The sequence below is a fragment of the Schistocerca americana genome, chromosome 5, assembly GCF_021461395.2.
Source record: "Schistocerca americana isolate TAMUIC-IGC-003095 chromosome 5, iqSchAmer2.1, whole genome shotgun sequence".
NCBI classification, from domain to species: domain Eukaryota; kingdom Metazoa; phylum Arthropoda; class Insecta; order Orthoptera; family Acrididae; genus Schistocerca; species Schistocerca americana.
Window position 1 is genome coordinate 380,361,947 of NC_060123.1, and position 14,842 is coordinate 380,376,788.

The window sequence follows — 14,842 nt, forward strand, 5'->3', positions numbered from 1 at the left end:
GAAAGTAATGAGGAGTATCAGAAATACGTTTAATGATAAAATCAGGTGACAACCTATTCACTTCAGATCATCACTTGCAATCTACATTCTCAATTATTTTCTGCGTGTGATCCAATGTCTATCTTCCATTTTTTACCTTCTACGGTCTATTAGTATCAAACATATGCCCTAATTTGAGCAACAAATTTGTGGAGTTGTATGTGTAGAGCACAATACTGTGTGGTAGTGGATCATGTAGAGCAGGAATATTGGAAGACAGGTGGATCAAAGCGATTGAGATTTGTTCTATTGAATGATGTTGAAAATTAGATAGACTGATAAGGTTATGAATGAGTAGGGACTCCGCGGAAACACTGAAGAAAGCAACATGTGGAAAACACTGGCAAGAAGATGTGTCTGGATGGTAACACATGTTTTAAGACATTACAGATTAACTTCCACGCTACTAGAAGGAGCTGTACATGATAGAAATTATAGAGGAAGACGGAGGTATCGTCATATGGAATGCCTTGCTGATGTTAGCCTCCAGTAAATCTGCTCCTACTCTAATGTGGAACTCGGTCAACAGCAATCACAATCTTTGCAACTGAATTATCACAGCTGGGAGACACATGAGCTAAAATGTAGATGAAATTAGTTAAATTAGTTCCTGAGAAATAGGTGCAGGAAGGATTTAATAGAGTGAACAGTAGATTTTAACTGAAATAGGAAATAAGTTAGAAGCACGCAACTTCTTTGCCTGGACTTGAGGGACAGCGTCTGCGTCCATATGTCGTACAGTATCTTTGCCTGGAAGTGCGTTATTGCGTTTCTGTGTCACGCAACATATTTTCCTGGAATGAGAGACTGGTTCCTTTTGTCACACAACATCTTTGCCTGAAAGAGAGAGACTGAGTCTTTATGTCAAAAGGCTATTTTTTATTTATGCTAACACACGGTATGGAAAATTAAATTCAACTCCTACAAAAATTTGTTTATTGAGGCCACTGGGCTTGACAATCCCTCATTTTCACACACCTTAGTGCCTTTGGACAACTATAGCAGCATTGTACGTGACTAGTTACCAGCGTCAATTTATTATGATCGATACGCTTGACATTGGTTACTGAGGCAAATAAATTTCTCTGCAGTTAATAACTCTCATAGACGGATGACGAAAGGATAAGGTTGAATGCTCGTTACCAAACGTTTCATCAACTGAGTAAAGGCCATGCTTATTCTGAAATCTTCGATAACTACCCACCCATGACTGTCATACCGTCATTGTTTCACTGGAGACATTTGCCAGACTGACTTCCGTTGCAAGAGTAGATGAAAGTCAATAAAAAATTTGATGAAAATTATGGATGTTGGAAAATATAGTGCCTGAAAGTCTACAGTTCGGCAGGACTTTTGTAGTTAGGTACTTTAATGAGGACTATCGGATTTTCAAATGATGTGTAGGATCATTTATTCAGTCATATATGTTCGAATTCCGTGAACGCCATTACATGGAGCTTATTTTGTGACCAGGAAACACCGCTGTAAACGTTCCCATAGATGAAAGTGGTCTCTATTTTTATATTGCATATACGATAAGTTTTCACCCACAGTTTTGAATGTTGTTCTACTTCTGGCCGGAAGGGATATACTTCTGTCTGATGTATAGTAACAAGTGGATCCAAACCGGTGACTGCTGGGCAGTGGACTACCACCTTGTGGGCAGCCGGAGCTCTGTCAGCAATCCTTAGAGAGGTCTTCATTGTCCGTCTGGGTACAGCCAAGCCCATCAGCATCAGCTTCGGTGGACCGAGAGTCGAGTTAAGCCCCTTGCAGCCAGCAGACCCTTTGGCGTCTGCCTCGGTGTATACAGCCAGTGAGACGTTAGAGACCGGGATTCGCTCTCTGGATGACACTGCCATCGCCACAAGCCGCCGCAGGCAACTCAACAGCATGACACAGCTGCCGCCTCTAGGACGCAAATGGAATCACGGCTGGTCAACTCCGACCCAGCACAAGCAGCTCCGAGTGCTTCTCTAGCAAACATGCGCCGCTCCGACCCACGCAAAACTGATTCGAATTTTAGGCCGCGACAACTCCACTTCAGGCCTCCTCATCCACTAAAGGGGTCGGCCTACTTTCCAATTTCGACGCCGTTGTATAATTGTTGGTGTGTATTGTGTTTTTTAATGTGATGTTATGGGTGCATAGCTCTGAATGAACATTCAGTGTTAAATTATGTAACGGCACACCTGTCTTGTAAGCCATTTTTATAATTGCTGGTCCCCCGTCCTTTACGAACTCTGTCGCCTTCAGATTACTTGAATAACAACATGCTAACAGTGGACCACATATTTTAAAGCAAAGAAAAAGAAAGCAGCAGTATCAGTTTTACAATACAAAGGCAAAAAACGACACACAACGAAGGAATTATCCGAGTGGGACGGAAAGCAGGAGATATGATCAACTCGTACTGACAAATGATTACAATGTCAGAAAAGCCGCATGATTTATTCAAGAGAAAGACGTTCACAAATTGTGCAAACCAATAACGTGTTCATCTACCCCTGGCCCTCGTTCAAGCATTTATCTGGGTTTTCATTCACTGACAGTGTTGTTATGTATCGTCCTGAGAGATATTGTCCCAAATTCTGTCCAATTGTCGAGTTAGGTTGCCAGAATACCGAGCTATTTGGAGGGCACAAGCTATAATTCTCCAAACATTCTCAATTGAAGAGAGATCCAGTGAACTTGCTGGCCAAGGTATTGTTTGGTAAGCATGAAGATAAGCAGTATAAACTCTCGCCGCACGCGGTCGCACAATATTTTGAAGAAATTTAAGCACAGTATGGCTTGCCAGGAAGACAATATAGAACATGGTCGATGTACTGCTATGCTGTAAGGATGCCGCAGATGACAATGAAAGGTGTCCTCCTATGAACAGAAATGTCATCCCATACCATCACTCCTGATTGTTGGGCCATATGGCGGGTGACAGTCAGGTCTTACCGTCAGGCATCGGGGCTCAATTCGAAGCGGCACTCACCAACGAAGATCTACTCCTCTCAATGAGATTCCACCCAAGAAATGTCTAGAGATGCCCTGAACAGTGGTGGGATACCAACCAGGCTGTCATCTGCCCCATACGGCCCGAAAACCAGGAGAATTGGTAAGGGATGACATTTCTTTCCTCAGCAGGAGCCTTTTGGTTGTCATCGTAGCGGTATGTCGACGATATTCTACGCACCGTTTTCTTTGCCCTACATGACAAGCCGTTCAGGGCTTACTTTTCAGCAAGATAATGCCCTTCCGCACACGTCGAGATTTTCTACTTTTTGTATTCATGCTACCTTGGTCAGTAAGTTCGCGGATCTCTCCGCAATTGAGAACGTTTAGACGATTATGGGCAGGCTCCTCCTACCATCTCGGGATTTTGACGGTTGCACCCACCAATAGGACGGATTTTGACACGATATCTCTCAGGAGAATGTACAAGAACTCTATGAATCAGCGTCAAGCAGAATAACTGCTCGCATGGGGTCAGTGGTTGTCCAAGGCATTATTGACTTGCTCAGTTTGTAAAGCTGTTTCTCTTCAATGAATCATCAGATTTTTCTGCAACTGTAAGCATTTGCTTGTCTGTACATGTACAGCACATTTAACTCTTTCTGTTCCAACCGGATAATTCTTTCGTAGTGTACTTTTTTTAGTCTTAGAGTGTATATTCGAACGAACAAGAAAATAGACCTACTACACAGTACTTATTAGAGCTAGATGACCTATATGGGAACTAGATTGTACAGCAATTATTTTATGTGAGTCTTGAAATGCAGCTACGCTGATGTGCTACATACGTATGTGCCGCTGAGAGTTGCGGTGTAAGACCTACTGAAAATTGCGAGTTACTTCTTCGTAGTATTGGCAGGTGCCGATAATGGAGTGTTGTGGAACGATGACGTTACGGCTGCCCATCGAAGGGTCTTGTGGGGAAGTGTTTAAGGCCGCTTTGTTAAGGAAGGCAGCATATACCTATACAGGCACTACAACGCATTTGAACAAGAATCTTATACCACACTATTTTACAAAGGCGTAAGAGAAAACTACTCCACAGATTTCACTTAACTCACCTTAACATAAGTCATATATTAATATCACAATTATGTTGTGGCCCTCAATCTGAAGACTGCTTGGAAGCAGCTGTCCGCACAAGTCGACAGCGTAGGTTTCTTCACTTTTGCATAACTGCTGAAAACAGCCTCCATTTGATACTGATTACTGCATTCAGTCGTTGGTCTCTCCTACAATATTTACACACATTCCTCCATTACCAAATTCCCAAATCCTGGATGACTCACGATCTGTCTTATGAATCGATCTCTTTTTAAAAACCTCAATAAATTTCCCTTTTACGTAATTCAGTTCACTACCAGGTCAGTAATTGTTATAACCGCCCAATCTTAAGCGTAGTGCTGTTGCACAACTATCGATATTGACAGTATTACAACCAAATGTTATTTATCCGTGCCATGCCGGTGTGAAGCTGAAAATTATTCTGTACGACTTTGATGCGTGTTGTTGCACAACTAAAATATGTAAAATGGAAGGACGGGAAAGGTACCATCACCATCTGCAGTCTGGCGTCTGTCTGCTACTTCGGATGAAAATTCTGCAAGCGAACTAGAGCTTAGTGTCTGCGAAAGCAAACTACGACACCAGCAAATTTCTAGACACGGAAATGTACGTTCGTGTGAAATTGTGAGCGACTGCAGTGGATGAGTGCGGAGTGGATTCGCTTGAGCGGGGTCGCCCGCGGCTGACAGTAAGCCAGCGAGGCAGCGGCCGCCTAAATCCCGGGAAAGCGCGCCCGCAGATCTAGACTAATGGATTTATCGGAGGCCGTGCGGCCTTCCCGCGCTGCACCGCCCGGAGTGAGCGCCGCCGCTGGGTTTGGGCGTAACCCTCTGTCAGCCGACGCCGCCGCCAGTTCCCGGTCTCACCGCGGAATTCCATAAATTCCGGCTTGCTATTCCAGTTCTGTACGTTGACGTGCTTCTGGTTAGATACTGGAAAAACATGTGTTTCCTTACATTTGCAGGCACCAGAACAACGACAGATAGTAGGTAAAGGTAACTATCATCTGAAAGGTAGTACACTATTGTCTCTATTCTCTTAATAAGAAGGTTGTCGCTACTCTCACACAATGACCATCTCTCCTTTGGGAACTATTAGTGCAACGTCTTAGTGTTAAGTCTTTCGTATACATTGATAGGATGAGTGCTTGCAAGAGTGCATCGTTGCACGAGATCTTCCAAGTCAATGGTGAATTTATTTATTTACTTATTTAACCACATCTGATCAAAGCCGACATGCCCTATTACACAGGACCAGGGTTTCACATATACAATATCCATTACCTCACAGTTACGAAAGAAATAAAAATTTTAGTATGACACCTAGTATTAAAATGATATGAGCGTCTGAAGTGACAGTATGGTTAAATTGTACTGATTATGAATGAACGAAGCTATTAATGGCATTACTTGTACTGCTGCAGCCACTAAGAGTGATAATAGTAATAATAATAATAATAATAATAATAATAATAATACTGGAACAGAACCATTATAACAGATAAAACAAAACCACATAACAAACCTGACATCATACTCGCCAATAAAAAGAAGAAATTAACACAACTAATCGAAATATCCATACCCAGTACAATAAATATACAGAAGATTACAGAAAAAAAAAATTGCAAAATACAGTCCTGGAAATGGAAAAAAGAACACATTGACACCGGTGTGTCAGACCCACCATACTTGCTCCGGACACTGCGAGAGGGCTGTACAAGCAATGATCACACGCACGGCACAGCGGACACACCAGGAACCGCGGTGTTGGCCGTCGAATGGCGCTAGCTGCGCAGCATTTGTGCACCGCCGCCGTCAGTGTCAGCCAGTTTGCCGTGGCATACGGAGCTCCATCGCAGTCTTTAACACTCGTAGCATGCCGCGACAGCGTGGACGTGAACCGTATGTGCAGTTGACGGACTTTGAGCGAGGGCGTATAGTGGGCATGCGGGAGGCCGGGTGGACGTACCGCCGAATTGCTCAACACGTGGGGCGTGAGGTCTCCACAGTACATCGATGTTGTCGCCAGTGGTCGGCGGAAGGTGCACGTGCCCGTCGACCTGGGACCGGACCGCAGCGACGCATGGATGCACGCCAAGACCGTAGGATCCTACGCAGTGCCGTAGGGGACCGCACCGCCACTTCCCAGCAAATTAGGGACACTGTTGCTCCTGGGATATCGGCGAGGACCATTCGCAACCGTCTCCATGAAGCTGGGCTACGGTCCCCCACACTGTTAGGCCGTCTTCCGCTCACGCCCCAACATCGTGCAGCCCGCCTCCAGTGGTGTCGCGACAGGCGTGAATGGAGGGACGAATGGAGACGTGTCGTCTTCAGCGATGAGAGTCGCTTCTGCCTTGGTGCCAATCATGGTCGTATGCGTGTTTGGCGCCGTGCAGGTGAGCGCCACAATCAGGAATGCATACGACCGAGGCACACAGGGCCAACACCCGGCATCATGGTGTGGGGAGCGATCTCCTACACTGGCCGTACACCACTGGTGATCGTCGAGGGGACACTGAATAGTGCACGGTACATCCAAACCGTCATCGAACCCATCGTTCTACCATTCCTAGACCGGCAAGGGAACTTGCTGTTCCAACAGGACAATGCACGTCCGCATGTATCCCGTGCCACCCAACGAGCTCTAGAAGGTGTAAGTCAACTACCCTGGCCAGCAAGATCTCTGGATCTGTCCCCCATTGAGCATGTTTGGGACTGGATGAAGCGTCGTCTCACGCGGTCTGCACGTCCAGCACGAACGCTGGTCCAACTGAGGCGCCAGGTGGAAATGGCATGGCAAGCCGTTCCACAGGACTACATCTAGCATCTCTACGATCGTCTCCATGGGAGAATAGCAGCCTGCATTGCTGCGAAAGGTGGATATACACTGTACTAGTGCCGACATTGTGCATGCTCTGTTGCCTGTGTCTATGTGCCTGTGGTTCTGTCAGTGTGATCATGTGATGTATCTGACCCCAGGAATGTGTCAATAAAGTTTCCCCTTCCTGGGACAATGAATTCACGGTGTTCTTATTTCAATTTCCAGGAGTGTACATCCAACTGGCTGAGGAGGTCAACGAATGTGGTATCAGGATAAAGTTGACATTATACCAATTACACTATCAGCTACAGGAGTCATACCACACAATATCCTCCAGTACATCAACGCAATACAGCTACATTCAACGTATATATTTTACAACTACAGAAATCTGTAATTATTGATACATGTTCAATTACACGAAAGTTCCTAAATGCAAAGTAACATTTACCGTACAGTTAAAAGCAAGTCATGCTTGATCAAGGTCAGCGTCACTTTCCATTTTTAACCAGACATAACGTCTGGGAAAGGATAGAAGTCATAATAATAATAATGACAACAATTGTGACAATAATAATAATGATACTGGCAGATATAAGAAGTATTTATAGGTCTAAAAAACAGATGTTTTCTGATGTAGCTAGTTTTGGGATAAGATGATTTAAGGATATTACGTGGGCTAAGAATATTGGGAAATAAGGAAGGTCTTGTTGGAAAGAGGGATGTACAAGGCTGTCGACTGCGTGCAGGGACAAGAGTAATCTTATTGTTGCTTTAGTAGGTATTTTATGACCTGCCTTCTGAAGCTGAAGATATTATTTAGTTCTATAGCACTGTATAATGCGGAAGGGTATTTGCGAGTCGGGTTCCTGCTACTGAGAAAGGCTTCGAAAAGGATGCTAGACAATGGAGTGCGTCAGAAAGGATTTTGTTCTGATGGGGGTTTCTGTCATGTTCTTCAGACAAAATCTTTAAGGTGAAGGAGAGATATGAGGGACATTGTTCGTTGATACAACAGAACAGTAGCGATGTCAGAGAGTATGGAAATCTCTGCGATTGTCTGCACGCAGCCTTGTTAGCCGTGCATATGTTGATTAAATGCCATCACACAGTCGAATATCGCAGAAATAAAGAACTCAGCTTTCCTGAAGAAGGCCTGTTGGTTAAAGTTGTTGTAATCAATTGGAAGTATGTGTTTGTACAAGTTTCTTTTTCAGGTGAATAAGAAAGAACAGTTTATATTTTTGTAGGTCTTTGAGAGATATTGCTGCCTTTTTGCACATTGCTGTTACGCAATGAGTCCAATTCGAATTATCACGTAGGCTATTATTACTCCTAGACCCCTTGCTAATGGAGAGAATTTCATACACGTCGCATTTAAGGTTAAAGATGGCCGGGACTTCGATATTTTGGATAATGCTACAGTGAGGAAACAGTACCCTTGGGTTTCGAATTAGTCGAGTTTTCACCCTTTATCCTGCGCCCATTTTTATAGTGCACAAACTACGGTATTGACATGATTGATAACTGCTTTGAGGTTCATAGATTTTTCACTTATATGTAACTGGACGTCATCGGCGTGCAAGCGGTATTTGCAATAGGGCAAGATTAATAACACATTACTTATGTACAATGAAAAGAGTACAGGACCTATTACCGAACCCCGTGGATGCCAGGCACTACTTGCCTCCATTTTAACGTTATGGTGCCGATCATGGCGTACTGTTGGCAAGACGTCAGATATGAGGGAACCCATTGCACTGCAATTAATAATTGGATGTATAAGTGTTTGTACAAGTTTCTTTTTCAGGTGAATAAGAAAGGACAGTTTACATTCTTGTAGGTCTTTGGGAGACGCAGCTGTTAAGTCTGGCATGGAATATGCCGTAGTCGACGGTAACAAAGGCTTTGCTGAAGACTAAGGAGCACTTGATAGACTTTACAGTGTGATTGTAAATTAGTGTCTATAAATGTGCCGAAGTGAGCCTGAAAACAAATCTTACAAAAAGACGATGTAATCATGAGTCGAAAATTCTTAGTTAGAAAGTTCCGTATGGAGATCCGTATAGTGATCCAATATTTTGGAGCGCTCCAGAGACGTACAGTTTGGCTTACATTCTTCTTTATATAAATAATAATTAACGACTATTTTATTTGCTCCCATTCTTCAACCATCTTACAGTAAATATCTTCCCACAGTTTTTATTCGGAAACTAAGTGCTCCATTTACTAGATAACGTACCTCTGGACATCACCCAACGAATGTGGTTTATGCATGATGGCGCTCCACCTCATATCGCTCTAAGAGTTCGCCGGTATCTTGATAACCAGTTTCTCTTTGACCAATGGAAATGAGTTCCACGCCCTGCATGATTACCAGATTCAAATTTAATTACTTTAACGTGTGGGGGTATTTAAAATCGTTGAAGTACTCTTCTTTCTCTCCTGTGTCAAATGTCAATGCACCGATGAAATATGAACCTGACGCCGACCGGGGTGACCGAGCGGTTCTAGGCGCTACAGATCTTAAATCGCGCGACCGTTACGCCTCCTGCCTCGGGCATGGATGTATGTGATGTCCTTAGGTTAGTTAGGTTAAACTTGTTCTAAATTCTATGGGACTGATGACCTCAGAAGTTAAGTCCCATAGTGCTTAGAGCCAATATGAATCTGACCAAATACGACGCACAACTGGAATTTTCAACACAGCGCAGAAAAACCTATAACAGGCTCAGGATATACGTTAAAGCAGGAGCTGGACTCGTCGAGTAACTTTTACACATTTACACTCATCAAAAAAAGTTTTTGGAAAGCGTATCACAGACACTGTCCCTTTGATTGTTCAGAGATGTCACTAAACCCGTCCAAGAATGTATACAAACATGCATGAGCAGCGCCTGTTAGACGGAGGACAGACGATCAGTTCCAGTCATTCCACCAGGAAGGAGGTACACGGCTCGTGTTGCCCAGACGGTCAATACCGTGGTTCGACCGCGTCCACATCGTTACTTTGTGCCAGGAAGGGCTCTGAACAAGGGAAGTGTCCAGCCACCTCGCAGTGAACCAAGCGATGTTGTTAGGACATGGAGGAAATACAGAGAAACAGGAACTGTCGATGACATGCCTCCCTCAGGCCGCCCAAGAGCTACTACTGCAGTGGATGACCACTAACCACGGATTATGGCTCGGAGGAGCCCTGACAGCAACGCCACAATGTTGAATAATGGTCGTCGGTCGTGTTACGACTCAAACTAGACGCAATAGGCTGCATAATGCGCAATTTCACTCCCGACGCCCATAGCGTGGTCCATCTTTGCAGCCACGACACCATGCAGCACGGATAGATGGGCTCCACAACATTCCGAATAGACCGTACAGGATTGTCATCACGTTATTTTTGCCGATGTGCGTCGTATATGCCTTCAACCAGACAATCCTCTGAGACGTGTTTGAGGCAACCCGGTCTGATTAAACGCCTTAGACGCACTGTACAGCGAGTGCAGCAAGGTGGAGGTTCCCTGCTGTTTTGGGATGATATTATGTGTGGCCGACGTACGCCTCCGGTGGTCATGGAAGGCGTCGTAGCGGCTGTAGGTACGTGAATTCCATCCTCCGACCGATAGTGAAACAATATCGGCAGCATATTGGCGAGGCACTCGTCTTCTTGGACGACAATTCGCGCCCCCATCGTGCACATCTTGTGAATGACTTCATTCAGGATAATGTTATCGCTCGACTAGAGTAGCCAGCATGTTTTCCAGACATGAACTCTATCTAAAATGTTTGGGACAGATTGGAAAGGGCTGTTTATGGACGACCTGACCCACCTACCACTCTGACGGATCTACGCCGAATCGCCATTGAGGAGTTGGACTACCTGGCCCAACAGTGCCTTGATGAAGTTGTGGATAGTGTGCCACTACGAATACAGGCTTGCATCAATGGAAGAGGACGTGCTGCTGAGTATTAGGGGTACCGGTGTGTACAGCAATCTCGATCATCATCTATGGAGGTCTTACTGTATAGTTGTACAACATGCAATCTGTGGTTTTCATGAGCAATAAAAAGAACGAAAATAATGTTTATGTTGGTCTCTATTCCAATTTTTTGTACAGGTTCCGGAACTCTCGGAACCGAGGTGATGGAAAAGTTTTTGTGATGTGTGGGTATTGTAAACGCAACGTATGTAGCATTGTTAATGAACCGACGTAGCTCGATGACTAAGGATTTTCGGATCCATGTTACAGGGATTTTCGTATGTCCTTGGTTTCAGTAACATTGCTGTACATTAATCTCTAAGCACCCAGCATAAGAGCGAAATAATGCAGTGCTTCTTATAGTTCCTTGAAAGGCATTAGACGCTCCGCCAAACTTTACGATTCCCGCTGCTGGCCAAATACTGTAACACCGACGTTTAGGGAAGTTAATGTTTCTGACATCTGCCCGAATAGGGCAAATGTGGTGAAGAAGGTCGGTCCTAAACTATGAAATCAACCTTCTTAATATATACATAGGAGCCTATGGAAACTCCAAATTGGAAGTCGGAACGGGGATTTAAGCTCGCTAATGTCGAATGTATGTCCATTGCAGGAGCTAGAGCGTCACATCACTTGGTACGTCAGGAATCGAAATGTCTACCTCTAAGTCATGTGGTTCTTTGGAAATGTCACGAAGTGCATGATCCACTTAATACAGTCCACTGCAATATTTTCATTTCTACAGAATGACTATACTTTCTATTCCCTACAAATTTGGCAGTTAATAGCATTTTTACGGGTGCAATGAACTTATTATCTCATACACCGACGTATCTTCAAAGGTCATGGTAGATAGCAATGAAAGTGCCAACAGAAGAGCCTGAGTTGTGATGAGATGGAATTGACGGCATTAACACATACGTGGAACTTGATACAGTATAAATAATTCAAATTATAAGAAAATACTTGAAACTGCCTGAATCGCTTAATACAGCAGGTATTTTGATTACTGGTTTCAGCAAATTATGTTGCTATCTTCGGAGCTGTAAAGTATTAGATCGAAATTGTAAGCACAGTTGGGTCATATATATTAAGGTGTGATAGATTTTCATATAATGTGGATGTATAACAAATACCATACGCAATACTTTCAATGAATCTCAATCATGCACATTACATCGTGTCGCATCATGAAAAGACATTTCAAGCACATGAAAACCGGAGTACGTTGGTATCTCAGGTACAAAAAAATCATTACTTAAAATGCTATGCATATTGCACGGAGTACACATGGTTATGTTCGTATGATATCCGAACGAAAACTGTGATGTGTCGCAGAAGAGTTTTCTGTAAAGTTTGGAAGGTAGGAGACGAGGTAATGGCAGAAGTAAGGCTGTGAGGATGGGGTGTGAGTCGTGCTAGGGTAGCTCAGTTGGTAGAGCACTTGCCCGCGAAAGGCAAAGGTCCCGAGTTCGAGTTTCGGTCCGGCACACAGTTTTAATCTGCCAGGAAGTTTCAAACCAGCGCACACATCCGCTGCAGAGTGAAAATCTCATTCTGGAACGAGTGGACGAATGAGGACAACATTATTTCAATATTCGTCGGACGTGGATACATAAATGAAGACAAAAATACAAGTAGCAGTCGGATTTCGAAGACGGGAACAAAAGTGTGAAAGAGCTGGGCTAACCACTGCACGGTCATTTCGACTGAGCGATTGATCCTTTAAGAAGCACATAAAGTATTTCGATAACTTTGATCGTCTTTTTCTCGGACACGGTTGAGCGGAGCCTTGCATTCGCTTATTTTCACCCTTCTTCCTTAGGATGAAGTTTCTTTAATTTCAAGTTACTGTACTTTATGTGTCCTTCTCGTAATTAAAGTGTACGTTGACTCACTATCAGTAGCAAGCATATCTGTGGTGTGGTGCATACCAATCAGTATGCCGAGATACTGCATTCAAGGGAAATACAGTCAAAAAGAGCACATAATGTTGTAAGAAATAATTCGTTGGCACTGAGTGTAAGTGCTACATCATGTGGGTACTCGAAGTCTATGTTAAGCACATATACGTTAAAACGTTTTCTGTACAAGTGACATATGGAACAAAAACGCTCCCTGTGATGAAAACACATAGTATTGCGCCATATCTAGGTACTGATGTACACTCTTGCATACACAGTTGAACGGACAGGAGGTGCAATGTGAAATATTGCAGTGGAATAAGCAATACCAGATCGCTCCATGTTTAAGTAATAACAGAAGCAACGAAGAAGTATATATAATTAAATACTAGGTTAACATACGGGACGATTGTTAAATTCTTAACAGCCTGTACACAACACGGTATTACATATCCAGAGCAGAGTAACACAAAGCCTAGGTGCCAATGTCCTATGGTGTTCGAGGTCTAGGTTTAGAATGGTACCCATCTCGTGTAAGACCAAGTTAAGTGATGCATCTGTATAATAACTTGCAATATAATGACATAGTTACAGTACCAGTTGACAGAGCTTGGATTCTGTGCATTTAATTTTTCCATGGTTTTAGTATTCTTAACACATAAATTTGGAACGATTCTTCTTAAACAGACTTGGTGGAGACATACTGTCTACATTTTCTGCATTGCTACTATGTTTGTTCGTGGCTGTTAAGAACTGGAACAACTAAATGTTTCCTTTCCGTGTCTACATGTCTGATTATACTACACCTAGACACTGAAAATGGTTCAAATGGCTCTGAGCACTATGGGGCTTAACTTCTGAGGTCATCAACTCTAATCTGAAAAATTCTGAATGTGATTTGCGGGTTTGCTATTCTAAAAGCACTTCACAGATTTGTAAATAATGGAAGTAAGAGGGTATGCATTCGATGAATGTGTACAGTCAATACTTTATGAAGCAGAGAGTCAGTTAAGTTGCAATAAATTATTGCAGCTGATCTGGGTTCAGACCCTAATTCAACCTTAAGAGTTTGTTCCACTTTCATTACTTTAATTTAGGAATAAACAACAGTGGATGTGTTGACCCGACGACATCAGTTGTGCAACAAAAGCATCACCGCACTACTTAAGGATTATAAGCAGACAGATCTATTTCGTGGTACGACTGAGATTAGGTCGTGTGATCTTTCAATATCCTGCTTATGTTATATAAGAACAAACCACCAGGCCACCCAAAGTACAGTTGCAGCCAATCACTCCTTTTCGTTTCTGTCACACGTTACTTCCGATTATAACGCCAAGATCAAGAGTTTGCTTTTGTTTGAATTAACGTAATATAGGTGCATATGATTCTCTGGGTAACATGTGAAACACTATTCTGTGGCGCCTTCGTAAATCAAATTGAATTCACATACTGCACTTTTCCTGCCCTGGTATAAGGAGACGTCTACGAGTTCCTTTCTTTTTTCCTAAGTAGTTTTAGTGAGACACGTGCAGCGTGACAGATACATAGATAAAGCACAGGATGTGAAGAAACGGTCTGATGATACTGTCATAACGTTTTAGATGATGTCGAATAGAGCAAACTTTTAGTGGTAACCATAGGTCGGAGATGCACCGCTGCGAAGCTATTGGCACAAAACGACCGCTAACCAGAAATTTTTTCGGTAAATTATGGACTTTCGATGAGTCTAGTAGTCAGCTTACACTCTTATTAAATTAGTGGCTTTTCGGTACCATTAGCGAACATTATTAAATAGTCACAATTTACTAGTCAGACAAACAGAAAATTGACGGCAGACGTATCCACTCAAGGATAAGAATTTAAAGTTTTCATTACTTCGACTCTTTAGTTAAATCATTGCCTTCAAGTAACTGAATTAATAACTGCGGTGTTCATCATCACAAATATTAGCGAGAGAAAGTTAATTTTAATATGCACACTTCTGCGAGCACGCCCGCAAGTACGGTAGGAGTTTAGAAATCA